Here is a 14,623-nt window from a genome sequence, read left to right on the forward strand (position 1 = left end):
CGCCTATCTGCCACTGAATCATTTCGAAGTCCTTCAATCTGTTCCCTGCCCCCAGCTAGACACGATGACCCTTCTTTCCTGAGTGCATGCAAGTAAAGGGGTTAGGGTTGAGAAAGGGAAAGAAAAGGAGTCCAGACTGCTGCGCAGGGGATATTATGTTGCTCTTTTCTCCAGCAACTTCTAACAGTGTGTGTGTACATCACAAACTCTGCAACTGGCTTTTTCCATGTGGCCATGGTATATATAGATATATGCGTCTATGTACCTAGGCGCATCGGGGGAGCTCGACAACAGCAAGTTCACCAGCCAGCCAACCCTTCGACACAGAAAGCCACACATCACTTTGAGCAACAGCTGAAGCCACATTTAAAAAGCCATGGCAGTCCCCTTTCACTGGGGAGTGGCAAATCACTGTCACGGTATCTTCTCCCCTCAAACATGCCCCTGCAATGATTCACAGACTGAATCGATAGCCAGGATCTGGCCTGGTTTCCACCACAAGGCCACACAGGTCATCAAGCAGGCACTCCTAAGATTTATATCACTTGCATTTGCAAAAAACAAAAAACCAAAAACCATTTAGTCACAGTTTTTCAAAAATTCTTACCAGAGGAGAGTATTTTGGTCTAAATAACCCAAAATGTGATGTCCACATGTGGACGTCAGGTCCTAGGAGGTTAAAAGAATCGTTCTGGAAACGTTGCAGTGATGTGCTGGGCATGGGTTGCTGATTCAAACCCCTGCAAGGAAGAGTTTGATGTAGTGTTCTGAGTGGCCCAACTTCATTAATCCTGGCCCTGGACTTTATAACTGCTCCAAACTCAATAGCCATTAACTCATGTGGCAGCAATGGAGCAATGTCTTTATGAAGCAGCTGTGAGTTAACAAAGCGGCTGTTTGTATGTGTGCTTGGAAGCCACGGCTTTCTCTCTCTGCAATTGAGAAGAATCACGATAGCCTTCCTTTCTCTTAACACTCATGTGTTGGGAGCACATGAGTGTTGTGTAAACTGTGGCACAGAAGCTTAACCTCCTCCCGAATACTCAGAGCTAACTGCAATACATTCTCCCTGACTCTGGAAGTGAACTCTTCTGGGGAAACTTTGAGTAAACCTCTGAGCAAAAAAGCTACTCATGGAAACCGTGTTTACTTTTTCCCCTTGACATCACACGCATTACGTGCACATGCTATAGCAGCACTTCAGAGAGCGAGCGAGCGAGTACAAGAGGATACACTCTGACGCAGATACGCACAATGCTCATGAAAACACACTCTCGCAAGTTAGACGGACGACCACAGCTTCTCAAGGCCCCAGAGCCAAAATGGCACTATTATTAAGTTTGGGTATTCTTGAGATAAGTAAAGTGCCATTAGTAGGGTTTTACCAAGATGAAGAAACCAGGCCAAAGTGCACACGTTGGGTACTCTTCATGAGGACAGTGCTGACAATAAGGACACACAGCCATGAATGTTACTCATTCACCTGACTTCCAGAGACCAGTTAATACGTGATCTATTAATCCTACTTATGGTCAACTCACAACAAATAAAAGCAAGCAGTAGCACATTTATTTGGAGGCTCAGAAGAACAGAAGAAGAATGCTAATCTCAGATTGCAGTTTGTCGTCTTTCTAACCCACCACAACACCTGCTGACCAAAAAGTGATAGCTTATATTTCTGATTGGTATTCTTCTTTTGACTTTGTGAAGTTACTGCAAGCTGTGCTCCCAGGATCTATGTGGATTAGTGACTTGTTGAAGCCCTGTGTGTGTCAACATACACTTTATAAAAGGCCACAGAAAATGTCATGTTAGAGTGTTGTCAGGGTCAATAGAAGCTTAACCACAAACTGACATGCTGTTTTGCCAAGAAAAACGGCGTGGACTGTGTCGCATCAGATCCAGCACAGACAGACACACTGTTTCTGTCAAGTTAAACAGGAGAGTCCCAGTGTGAGCCAGTTAGCATGCAGAGCAGGGCAGTTTAGGAAAAATAAATAAAAAAAAGCAGGGATGCACCATTGAGCACTTGATGCAGAGCTGGTGATTCAAATAATTAAAATAAAATATGGTATCTTTAATGGTTAAGCAACATGTTAAAGACAGTCCATGTCTTTTAGGCAAGGATGCTGTTCCTGCACATCAGCACCACCACGCCTAATTTAAAAAGCATCAAGAAAGTGACAGTCTACAGTTCTTGTCTTTTTTGAAACACTGTAATTACTGCTGACCCACACAGGCAGCTACCAACCCCCTGTTTCTAACTGCAAAAATGCTTTCAGCTTAATCACCAGCCAAACATGCAGTTTAACTCCCAAGGAAGTGATCGGGAACACAAAACACACAAAGAGTAGGAGTCAAAGGTTAAACAGAGTTAAATGAAATCTTTGGCCAGGTTATTTTGTAGCAGTATAAACACCCGCTAAAGTGTATATCTCAACTCAGCTATGCAATACACAATGGATTTCACCAACTCTGAAGCCCTAGCCCTGGGCCTTCGTGGATTAATAGAATAAACCATGCCTCCAGGGAATTTCTCATCCTGCAAAGGAACCACAACTCCAACATCTTGGACTACACCTGGCAGTAGTGCTCCTTCTGTGTCTAAGATTTGAGGAGCTCTGAGACTGCTGCTGCAAGGAGCTTACGAAGGCTAGGGAACAGAAACAAGACTAGCATCAGCAGATGTTGAAGCCCATGAACAGGTCGAGAAGATCACACAAGAGACAAGTGATTCCATTAATCCACCATTTATTTGGCACAAAATATTTGGCTATTATATAAGGTGCAAAGTAGCCTTTGAGCCTTGCTTTCACTATGCAGTTGCATCGACTCGTTGGTACAAAGTCTCCTGGGAAAATGAGGGCTCAATTGCACAACCAAGATAGGGAAACGGCGGCGCATTAATTTATTTTTTTTTAACCCAGCGTAACTGCGGTCACTTTACCTTGCAAAAAAAAAGGAAGAAGAAGGTTGACAAAGAGGAAAACCAACAAGGAAGCATTTTGCTTTTTTTCTTACTTGGCCACATGTTTGCTCTAACAACTTCAGGTTATGCAGTATATAAACACTGCTAAATGGTTACAGTTCGTTAGCTGCCCCACTCTTCTCATTTTCCTTGTAGTCCACTCATCCCTCTCCTTTCCCTTCACTTAAAGCAACCCAGAGGATAGATCTGCCTTGCATCTGCCAAATGACTCTGCTGCTTATAAGGAGCTTTGATAACACACTTGCAGCAATGAAACTGGCCTGACAGCCGAAGGCGGATGCTCAGTTAACACGAACATTTATTGATTAAATGTTCTAATTGTTATTTGGACACATTCAAAAGAAGAAAGACAATTCAGGCATAAAAGAAAGACCAGAAAGAACAAAAAAATTATGATTTGATCAGAGCCAATTAACGTGTTCCTCAAAAGAGCTTGTGGGCCATTCCAAGAGGAATTAAGCTTCACAAGGTGATTTGTCTATCCTGTGCGTGGTGCAAACACACTAAGGGAAAGTTAAATTGAGCTGTCTGCAGCATTTAAAGAACCTGTTAGAATCGCCTTCCAATTGCTGGGGGTGACTAAAAGCTAGTCATTTTTGTCGTCATCATCATCATTACAATCCGCTCTCTTGGTAAACAGTGATTACGAAGCCACCAGAAACATTTAACAGTAGCATCAGGTTACTACACAGCATGCAAATGAGCCCAAGCCTGTGGGCCTATATAAAAACTAAGCTCAGAGGTAATATGGATGCAAGATACATAAAGAATGCAAATAAAAACTCTTTAAACAATCCAGATTAAAAGCACCCTTGTTGTTTCTTCAGTCTAATTTAAGTGTTCAAAGATCATTTAGGCTGGCAATCCTGGTGTGAGAGGTGCTGAAAGCCTCACAGTTAGGAATGGTGTCAGTATGTGTGTTCATTTTGTTCACTGAGTGATGAAAGCCTGTCACTCTTCACTGCACTACCAATCATCATCTAGAAATGGCTGCAAGGGGAAACCAATTCTTTCAGGTCTTACAAAACTGCACTGCTGGCTTTTGACATTCACACACACATACACACACTTTGACACGTTGCGATACATCATATAGAGTGTTGAACATGTGTCACTTAGACATGCCCAAACACAAGCCCACAGGAAGTCTGAGAGCGCCACACTCACAAGTGACGAAGATAAAGGCAGAAAAAAACAGAAAAAAAAAAAAAAAGAAGAAGAAGAAGAAGAAGAAGTGGCAGTGTGAGAAGAATATAAATGAAAAAGAGAGGGGCACGAGAGAGAAAGACATGCAAAAAAACTAATGAGTCAAGGTCATCTCAATAATATAACTGTTTATCCCAACAGTGCTGTTTGTAAACGGAAGGACAGTGGCACTTAGTGTCTGTGTGTGTCAGGAGCAGTATTTGTTTAGCAGCAGGAGTGATGAGAGGATGGAGTGGAAGAGGAATTTCCTGCTGCGTGAACAGACATACAATCGCTACACTGCCCTTCTGACCAGGCCAAGACACACAGGAACACACGTATCCATGATAAAACAAATAAGTAACATACACGGGGACAAGCCATTTTACAGTTACCTCAACCTGCCCGTCAGTTTGGTTGATTTAAACTGAATGATGATAAACTAAGAATAAAGACTGACGTCTCCGAGGATGTCGTTCTATGAACTACCTTTAACTGACTTTCAAAGGAAAGGGTATCAAACAGTCTGATGAAAGGCAGGCTGTACTGACGTCAGGAAGCCAACCAAACAGGTCTTCTGAGTACGGCTGCAAATGCAGCTGTAGTAATTACTGCAGCTGTATGAGCTGCTCACTTATTTTTGGAATTCTCTGCACGTATCTGAGCTCCACTCTTTGTATCCTGGTTGGGCTATTTGTCAAGTTGAGGATGACGGTAGAATACCAAATTACGTAACAGATTAAGGCAGACTGCTGGTGCTGCCTAGCTATTTATCTAGCACATTTATGGCTGTGGTTTTTGCTCAGACAGGGGTGGAGCAGAACTTCATTTCTAGAATATGACACTAACAGGTTGTACTTTGACTGTTCAATGTGTACTCTACTACTTAAGACTATATTGTGTTACTCAGCAGTATTATCTAAAGTCTGGAACTGTGCTGTGTTAGCCATGTGCTTAAATTAGATTCCCAATCAGGTTGCTAACTTTGGAAGCACAAGGAAGGTTTCAGTTTTGGTCAGTTTTATAGCTATGTTAGTTTAAGGCTGGACTATGAACTCAAGCAGAGTCAGTAAGAATTAGATAATGAAAACTTAACTCAAAAATCCTGATTGCTTTTATTTCAGAGAGATTAATGATTATGCAGGAATGGCAAAACACTAAATCCATAGTATACTTTGAGTACCAGCACCCATTTGGGACTGTGTGCCTTCTTTTGCCCAAAAATGGACACCTCTTGTGAATAAGCCTGTAAAACAAACATAAGAAATGATTTCACCGTGTCCATTTGCACAGCCAACGTGCCCAGGTAAACAAGCCATTCTTAAGCAGCTAAAAACTGGAGACCAAAGCCATTTCACATTTTTAGATTGGACCCCATTTTGGATCTGATGATTATAAATCATATTTGAAGGGTAAATATGAGGGTTGTACAGATCCTGGGTTTTTTGTTTTTGTTGTTTGTTTTTTTTACACTAGCCAAAGAGAAAATAGATGATGTCATAACCATCAATGCAGAAAAAAAAAGACCAATGCAATCAGTTGAAGCGAGTTTAGATGAAGTAAAACTGTGCAAGGCACATGACTGAGGTGTAGGTGTTACTAAAGAAAGCTGTGCCAAATCACACAGCTGATGGATGCACTATTGCTTGACGGCCTGAACTTGACTTTCCAAAATTAATTGATTTTGAGGAACTGAGCTGTACACGTTTCAGCACTCAAACTATTTAACAAGGAAGTAAGCCGGGGTTTTTTTTTGAAAAAGCAAGGTAAGGACAGCCCACCACTGTCATGTCATATGAGAAAACCAGGATTAATAACAGAGACAGACGTCAAGCCTTTCCCTCCATGTCCACAGACAGAGTTGGAGCAGCCAAGCAAGCAGAGAGAGACATGGACAGGCAAGTAGGCAAAGACTGCAGAGCTTCAGAGGATGGAAAATTACCAGGGCTCCACAATCAGCTGGGCACCTTTGATCAGCAAGAGCCCAGGCACCAATTACTGCCGGATAATGGGCAGCTCCTCAGAGGCCTGACGAGCTGCAGGCAGTGTGGGCACAACGGGTCACTGACCACCAGGCAAACGCCTGGTCAACAAGGCTCACAGAGCCAAAAGCTGATGGTGGCCCTCGCTGAAATGCTGCATGAAGGCGGCCAAACAGAGAAGCAGCACAGCGAAGCCATTGTTCCCCTCCTGCCGACTCAGCACACTGGCACTCTCACAAGCCAGACATCCCTCTTTGCAGACCGCTCAGTAGTGAAGGAAGAGAGCTATGGTTAGAGTGTGTGAACCTGCTACGCCACATGTCGTAGTTTTTCCCACATACTGCCCCCGTGTCTGTGCTGACACATACGTAACATATGCAGAACAAATGTGCACACGCATGCTGATCAAACACCTGTCCCCGTAACTGTGGTAAACAAAACGCTGCAGTGCACAAGGCACCACGAACTGCACAATGATGCAACGTACATGAAACACATTCCACGCTCCCTTCCTGCCTGATAACCTATTCCTACGCAGGAAAAAGGCCAACCTGCCTGTTCCCGACTTACTACACGTTATCTAAGAGGAATGTGGACTGACAAAGATATTTAAACCAAACTGTGGCATTCAAACACGACTCTTACATTTTTTTCCTTTCTTTTCCTCTTACTCACACCGATCGCTGCAAATCAGCAGTGATTTAAAAACAAAAAACAAAACAAGTGTCTTCACTTGAAGCAAAACATGATATTCAGCTCATTAATAATTGACGTCTTTCTTGTGCTGGGGAACGTTCATTATCGATTAGGCTACGCTAGAGTGGTGGTGCTTGGTGTGCCGATCCTCCCTCCACTGTCCACAATACAGCGGTCTGAAACAGTTCTGACCACCACCAGAAAAAACTCCTGCAGTGGTGCATTAGAAGAACAACTCAGAAGCATCTCCGATTCCTTTGCTTGTTCATACCATACTGTTATCTAACAGAAATCCCAGCAGCAGCCAGCAGACTTTGGATGAGGCACGCTGCAGTTATACAACAGGCAATGCCGGTAAAAGCAGACCCATATGGGCCAGAAGGAGCTTCCCTGTAAACCAAGAGTTAGAGGAGGAATTTGCTCACTAAGCAGCAACATCTTAACAGACAAGAGATGTTACACTGGAGGAAAAGAGCTCGTTTATGAGGCCATAAAGGAGACAGCTTTCGAGACCGGTATCAATGTCATATTTTCGAGCTGATTTCAGAGATGTTTCTTAGTGTTGATACCACAGCTGTACCTCATTTCACATCTTAATTCATTATGTTGCGTGCAAACAGATGTCTCTATAAAAACAGGTATTTTCATTAAATCAGGCAAGCAACACCTCAGAAATGCACCAGTGTTTAATGCTTTTTACCTCCACACAAAAATAACCAAGAATAAACATCAGCATACAGGATTATTTTATAGATTTATGATTTATATCACACGTACAAGTTCAAGCTTCAATAGCTGTCAGGTTTCAATCAATGCTATTCTATGAACACACTCTATAAAGTAACTACTGATTAAGATAACAAAAAACAAACACTTATGTGTTTGATGATGTGTTAATGATAACACACCAACTCCATTAGGCAAGCCTTCGCACCACTACTATGGCTTACTATGCTTTCTTTGACTTGCCCCCATCCAGCATCATAGCTTAGTGTATTTCCAAACACAGTTCTGCTGAGATGACAAAATTTGTGGGTGCAAAGGGAACTCTTATCAAGCACAGTAAAACAAAGGGGGAATTTCAAGTAAACATGGGAATCAATAACATGACAGCTATTAGATTTAAAACTGTAAAAACAATTATTAGATCCTGATGTACACCAAAGCACGCAGAGCACATTTTGGCCATTTAGGCCGTACGCTGTGGACGTAAAAATAATGCAGTTTTTTCCTCCCATTTTGTATGCAAGGAGGTTTTTTTATTCTGTGGCACCAACTTTGAATATTTTGTTGGGTCATCTTGCTTTTTCCCGCTGCATCATCCAGCAACCACTGTGGTGGTTACCAGGAAACTAGTTCCACAGCAACCTTGATACATCAGGGTGACCAGAGGAGGCGGGGCCAAGAAAATCCATGACTATTGTGCAGATTAGGCAGAACTACACTAGAAGCTGCCTGCAGATGGTCACAGTATGCAAGAGAACAGTGCAACTGTTACCCATGCTATGGACAGGCAGTCATTTGGCATAAACACATATCACTTAGTGTTAAGACAAGTAGTAATTACACCAACCGCGCTCTCAGTTTACGTAGTTCATACACAGGAACTGAGAAAGGGATGCACAGCGGTGGTTTTACAAGATCAATACCGAAACCTGACTTTGCATCAGAATCTTTTGTCACATTATAAGCTGCTGAAGTGTTAGTTTAGGTGGCAGACAGACACTTTTCCAGTAGTAGATATTCATAGTAAAAATAGCTGGAGATTCAAATAAGGAAGTCAATGTGTCTGAACTCCTGAAGCACAGGAGCTCTTCTCTGAGCTCTCTATGGTGCCAAGGGGAGAGGATTTAGCCAATATGGCCATCTCGGGTGTGAGAACAGAAGCCCCACCCACCTGCTGTTCAAATCTTCCATCTGAGAGGGGCAGATAATCAGAGGATGGGAGGATATCTTATATGCAGGCTGGAAAGGAGCTAAAAACGTCTGGTTCAAACACTTATACAAACTAAGGAGCTGCACCAAGGCAAGATAAATAAGGATTATTTTGAACTATAAATCATACTAAGCTATATTAGTCCAAGAACAAAAACACGGACCTGTAAACGAGCATTACAGTCCCCCTTAAAAGGTAAATAACATTTAGAAAAGATCAGAAATATAAAAAGCTCCTTAAATCCCAGATTGAAACCTCTTCCAGTGGCTATTTTTATACCTTATCCGATGTCACTGTTGCCTACTGTTAACATTTTGGTCATTCCAATCGTTGTGCTTTATAAATAAACATCTCTTTGTGAAGCAACAAGCACCACAGTTAAAATACTTACACGTCTTAGCACTCTAACTAGAACTGGTTACTCCCAACCTGTGAGATACACTAGCGGTCACTCCATTCTGGGTCACTCATAATTAAAGCAGAGATCAGAGGGCTGAATAAAGCATGAGCTGTTCTAGTCCAGGAGGCTCAGGTATCACTATTACAGGGGCCTAGAGAGGGACAAAGGAGTCCCTGAGCCCCATACCATACCAAGGGAGGAGTCACACAGACACTAACCTGAAAGGCAACTCCTTGCATACAGTGATGCACCCCCAAACCTCCTGGCCCTAATCCATAGTTTCAACAGCCAGGGCAAAATGAGGAGCTCAAAGCCCTTTGGACCTAATTACAAGCTAAAGATATTGTCCCTGATGGGGACACTTTAGGAATCGAGTTCAAAGCAGTTAAACACCATCCAGGGCCCACCTTACACTGGGTTTTTTTTTCCACTTTCTTAAAAGAGTGCTAACAAAGCCAAATGCTGCCACTAAGAAACAGCCTACAGATACAAATACTGCACGGTTTGCATAAAACAGGGCAAATAAAAGTACTTTGAACCAGAGAGAAGAAATGTGATTTGAAAAACAGCCACAAGAACTTCAAACACCATTTCTGTTAATGTGTAGAAACATTGAGACTTATCAGTTCTACCAGTTTTATCTTCTATAAAAAAGGAAATTCCTGTTGAAGCAGCCCATAGACTCTGTGTACTATGCATATATTTTGTAACTGCAGCAGTTGCACTAATACAGTTATTGCTCCAAGTGACGGGAAATTACTTCGTCACCTCTTGGACATCAGGTGCAATATGTATATATGTGATTACAATAATACATTTACAATGAAATGACTGTATTTTTGCATTGGCTGAGAGAATCACAATACTAAAAACAAGGTTTATGAGTGGTAATAACAATGCAGCAAATAAACATGTCCAACAAACAGCAAACACAGAAGTTCAAATCAACTCCACACATCCTATTTTAGGCTACTTATGTTGAAATGGGGTCAGCGGCACATTTGAGATCCTGCTTCTAAAACCTCTCCTCTGGTTGAATCCTCTCAGAGTGTCTTTGCTGGATCTAATCCAGCAGAGAATATGAAGCTAGCAAGTGTAGACACTCTATCGATTCAAAGGCATCGAATCCCACATGCACCTGGATGTTGACCTCCTTTTGTGAGGGGGACCATTAACATACAATGGACCTTTTTACAATGCTTCCTTTTTGTGGCATTTATTATATACATCAGTTTCTCTATGCTTATTCAAAGCAGAAGAGTTCAATTTGGTGGACTGTATTCATCTTGTGTCACACTGTCCAATTAGAGTTTATAAATAAAAACTTACAGACTGCAAGCAGCATTCTTAGGGAGCAGCATTTTGGTACTTGTAAAACAGGAGGGCGTCAAAACACATTCCGCTTTAGCGTTTGATGTTAATGAAAGCATTGTCTGCATTGTCGTGTCATAATCTCGCACATCTACATCATCAAAAGACCCACGCGTTTGGATAACATTCTCACGCCTGACGAAAAATCACTTGGAAGAGAATCGGGTTTGCAGGCATCTCGGTGAAGATGAGTTTACAAACCCTTTTTCTCGCATTCCCACGCAAGTCAGGTTTAATAAGTAAACATCTGAGCATTTCATTTAATGGGTGCATCACTACCACCAAGAACTGGTGTTGACAAAAAGCACAGGATATGGATAACAACACTGAAACTGGCTCAGATGACACATACACATCACCCTGATCCAGACTGTTTGACGATAATGTGAAAACAAAAAACATATCTGCTATATCAGTCATCTCTTAATGACCAAGGTAACGCTGGACTGAATGCTAAGCTGACAGCGACATTCACTCTAATTTCACCATGAGCAGCAAGAGGCTCAGCTATCACTCTCCTATCAGGGTCCTATCAGGGTAAAGCTTTAGACTGCATCGTCATCATACGGCAACTTTATCTACCTGCAGTTGCATCACTACTCAGTATTCACATGTACGACTCACTGCCAAGTGTAGGCCCCGCCTTTGAGAAGAGAGCAAAATGCTGAGAGTTAAAGCTAGATTCTCCCACAGAGTGAATCACAGAGCCCAGGACAGAGACTTGCTCCTGCATTCTCCTCCTCTCCCAAACAGCTGACAGACTTACACAGTGGGTTTGGTGGCTGGTAGCCAATCTTGCCTCCCTCATCCTGTGAGATGAGCTAAGCCATCCCTTTCAAAATTTGGAGGAAAGAAAAAATCTCATCTCCCTCTGTAAGGGAAAAGCAGCAGTCCCCCAAAAAGAACACAAAATGAGCCTTTGGAGACTGCTACACACATAACCACAAAAGGGTCTGTATAGCCAGACCTTACAGAAGTCTGCATGTGCATTTTAAGGCTGAGTAATTTAGAGACCACTAGCAAAAAATATTGACAAAAATGACAGTCCTGGTGATTTTCCTCAGAGTGGAGGCTAAATTGTCTTTGATGGGTGCCAAAATGTTGTAAATGCAGAACAAACCCTGGATAAGAGCCGACATCAAACTGCACCTCTCTGGTCATTACTCTGCTACCACTAGGGATGAATAACAATAATGACACTATTTCTCTTTCCTGTATTGCTTTTATAGAACATTCAGGATTTGTTACATATGGTAAATAGAATTAAGACTATCCTGTTTGGGAATTAATCCATTGATACATCCAATACATTCAAAATCACTGTTAAAAATATACATTTGGCAGATCTTTTTTAATTGTTTTGTTTTTATTTTCTGCCCTAACATTCTTTTTCTAACCCTTATCTAACAGGTCTACTGCTTCTTTCAGGTCTTTAACACACCATCATTAAACATTTAGCCTGTGCAAAACTGACATGACACAACAGATAACTATCCCCTGCCATCACTAAATGTCATCTTCCCTGCAGATAGCATGACAGCAGTCAACAGCTGATGTGCGAGCACTCCTAATGTCCTCTTCACTCACTTTAGTAGGTGCCCCTGATCAACTACTCCTTAATTCAAACAAATGATCAGCCAATCACATGGCAGCAACTGGGAGAGCTGGTTAACAAGACCAAGTTCAAACTGAGCATCACAATGGGGAAGAAAGGTGACGAGCACAACATACAACATGTCCAACCTATGAATCTCTGCCACAAAGAATTTCTGTTCTCAATGAAAAAGGGAGTCAAACCTGGCACTAGCAATACCTAGTAAAAAGTATATAAACTGAATAGCACTTGACTACATCCCCCACTGCTGTGAGCACTCTGAAACCGAGTGCTAGTATTGTAAGCAGAATAAAATAAGCAATGCAGGACATATTTTGAAATTTTACTATAATCTGATATTTACAGTCAGAATAACTGGATTTCAGCACCTCTCCTCGACCCGTCAGAGGGTTGCGTCTGTGTTTTCCAAACAAAAACAAATAACTCATCCTGTGTATTATTTCAGGTCACAAATTACATCGCTGCTCCAATAATAAAATGCCTAATGACAGAATCCAAATAGAATTAGCGTCTAATAAACAGGATGTTTTCAACCGTATGGTTGTGCTGCTGGGGCTATCACACAATCTGTCACATGGTTATCTTAGTACAGTCTCCACGTGGAAGGTAATCTGACCACTGATGGTTATCTGATCATGAATGGCAGACTTCTTGATCTCTCTTGCAAGAAAAGATCCACCTGCCATATAAGACGATCTAAGACACATTATCACACTTCAGAAACATTCCGAGTGCTAAGACTCTGAGTCACAGTCTGTATCGTCATGGTGATCAACCTGTCTGGATGGATGAGTGTTAAGAAGACTCACCTTTATTGTTACAGAACACTTTTTGAGGGGGGGGGGGGGGACAAACTTGCAAGTCACTAAACTGCCAAGCTACCGATTAATACCATTTGTAAGGATGGTATTACACAAGCGAACCGTGTGATAGGGTGTAAGTGAATGTCGTGACAAACCGTGTGCTAGGAGCAAGCTATCCGATGAGCTTAGGTCATTTTGCTGAATAACGTCCATCCCCCTAAAGTTATCCAGGTAACTTGAGAACGCTACTAACGTTAGCCATACCTCTTAAACACCTTAGCTTATTCGGCAAGACAGAAGCAGATATTTTCTAACAGGAAATAAAGATGTTAGACAGCTTAACACCATCTATTTTGTCCCTGCTTGTGCTATTTTGTTAGGTTAGCAAGAGCGCTAAACGCCGTGTTAATGGGAGCTGCCATAGCTCCGTGTGCCGCATCAGAGAGGCACAAGCTAGTGTTGCTTAGCTCGGTGAGCTAACAAGCTTCACCGGGCATGCTTACCAAAGTGCACACAGCCCACTTTCAACCTACCTGCGATCACCGCTGCGACCCTGCAGATTCCCCGTGTATGCCGTCACCAGTGTATCACGAGCCGTGCCCTGCCAAAATAATTCAAATTCCACAGAAAGTGTCGGGAGAGACGCTCGCAGTCCAATCGCTTCAGCCACCGCCGCTGAATGGCTGCTACTCAGAGCCTCAATCAAACTTCCTCCTTAGCAACGGACCGCCTCCGCGTGACCCCCATTGGCCGGCGCGTGTACATCGAAGGTGATCGATGGTCGATAGTGCAACCTGGATCGAAGCTGAGTTTCACTCTTTATGCTGTTCGTCTCGTAGTTATTAAGAGAAGCAGGCGTGAAAGCACATTGTAAGACACCGCTTCTGTCTATCGGGTTTAGCTTCAATTAAGATGCACCTGTAAATATATAACTACTATAATCTGACCTGAAGAGTGTGTGTGATGGATTATTGTTACAATTAATAAATTGTAAGCAACACTTTACTTTTCGTATTTTGTTACAGTGGGGCTGGTTTCTATGTAAGCAGGTATCAAACTGTATGCATATGTTTCTCATTAAGTTTTCTTGTATTTCATACATTAGTGCTATTTTCCTCTCAAATGTAGTACGGTATGTAAAGCACCATTGCAAACGTTCAGTTGCACCACTTTTAACGAGCACCTTCATTACAAATTCATTGTCTGGGTGATATGCAAATATAACCCTGTCAGTGAGGTCACTCCTGAAACGACAAAAAATTAGGGCAACAGTGCAGTGCCATCCCGAGTTTCACCGTAATCATCCTTCCTGTGTAGGCCATCACGTTCTCACCACATAACAAAAACGAAGCTCGTTTAAATGAGTGAAACGTGTTTCTTTCCATATACATCCAGTTAAAGGCTTCCTCCACTCCCGCTGTCTTCACTGACCCCTTGAAAAGGCCAGAAGTTTATCAGCATAAAGTTGCATTCCTCGCATACCTTTAAAGCCTTGTAAGCTGCAGTGGAGCTTGTATTGTGTCCTCAAAGGTTATAAAACCAACAAGGAGGGAAACAAAAAAAACCTTTGGTTCACAAAGTTGTCAAGCCTGTTATGCAGCCTTGCACAGTATCTTTAATAATCATCACAGTGCCCCAGCAGTGAC

The 14,623-nt window shown here is 42.3% G+C and overlaps 1 protein-coding gene across 6 annotated transcripts in view; it reads right to left on the reverse strand.

The window, feature by feature from the left end:
• numb (NUMB endocytic adaptor protein) overlaps window positions 1–13,717 on the reverse strand; it is a 44,194-nt gene extending 30,477 nt beyond the window's left edge. For 3 of the 6 annotated variants that reach the window (XM_026151232.1, XM_026151234.1, XM_026151229.1), the window contains exon 1: window positions 13,511–13,716. The gene's annotated coding sequence lies outside the window, so the exon portion shown is untranslated. Of the gene's footprint in view, window positions 1–13,510 lie in introns of all 6 variants that reach the window. The other 3 variants (XM_026151230.1, XM_026151233.1, XM_026151231.1) reach the window with 2 other exon arrangements.
• Between the last annotated feature and the right edge of the window lie 906 nt (window positions 13,718–14,623).

Source organism: Astatotilapia calliptera, chromosome 19, assembly GCF_900246225.1.
Source record: "Astatotilapia calliptera chromosome 19, fAstCal1.2, whole genome shotgun sequence".
NCBI lineage: Eukaryota > Metazoa > Chordata > Actinopteri > Cichliformes > Cichlidae > Astatotilapia > Astatotilapia calliptera.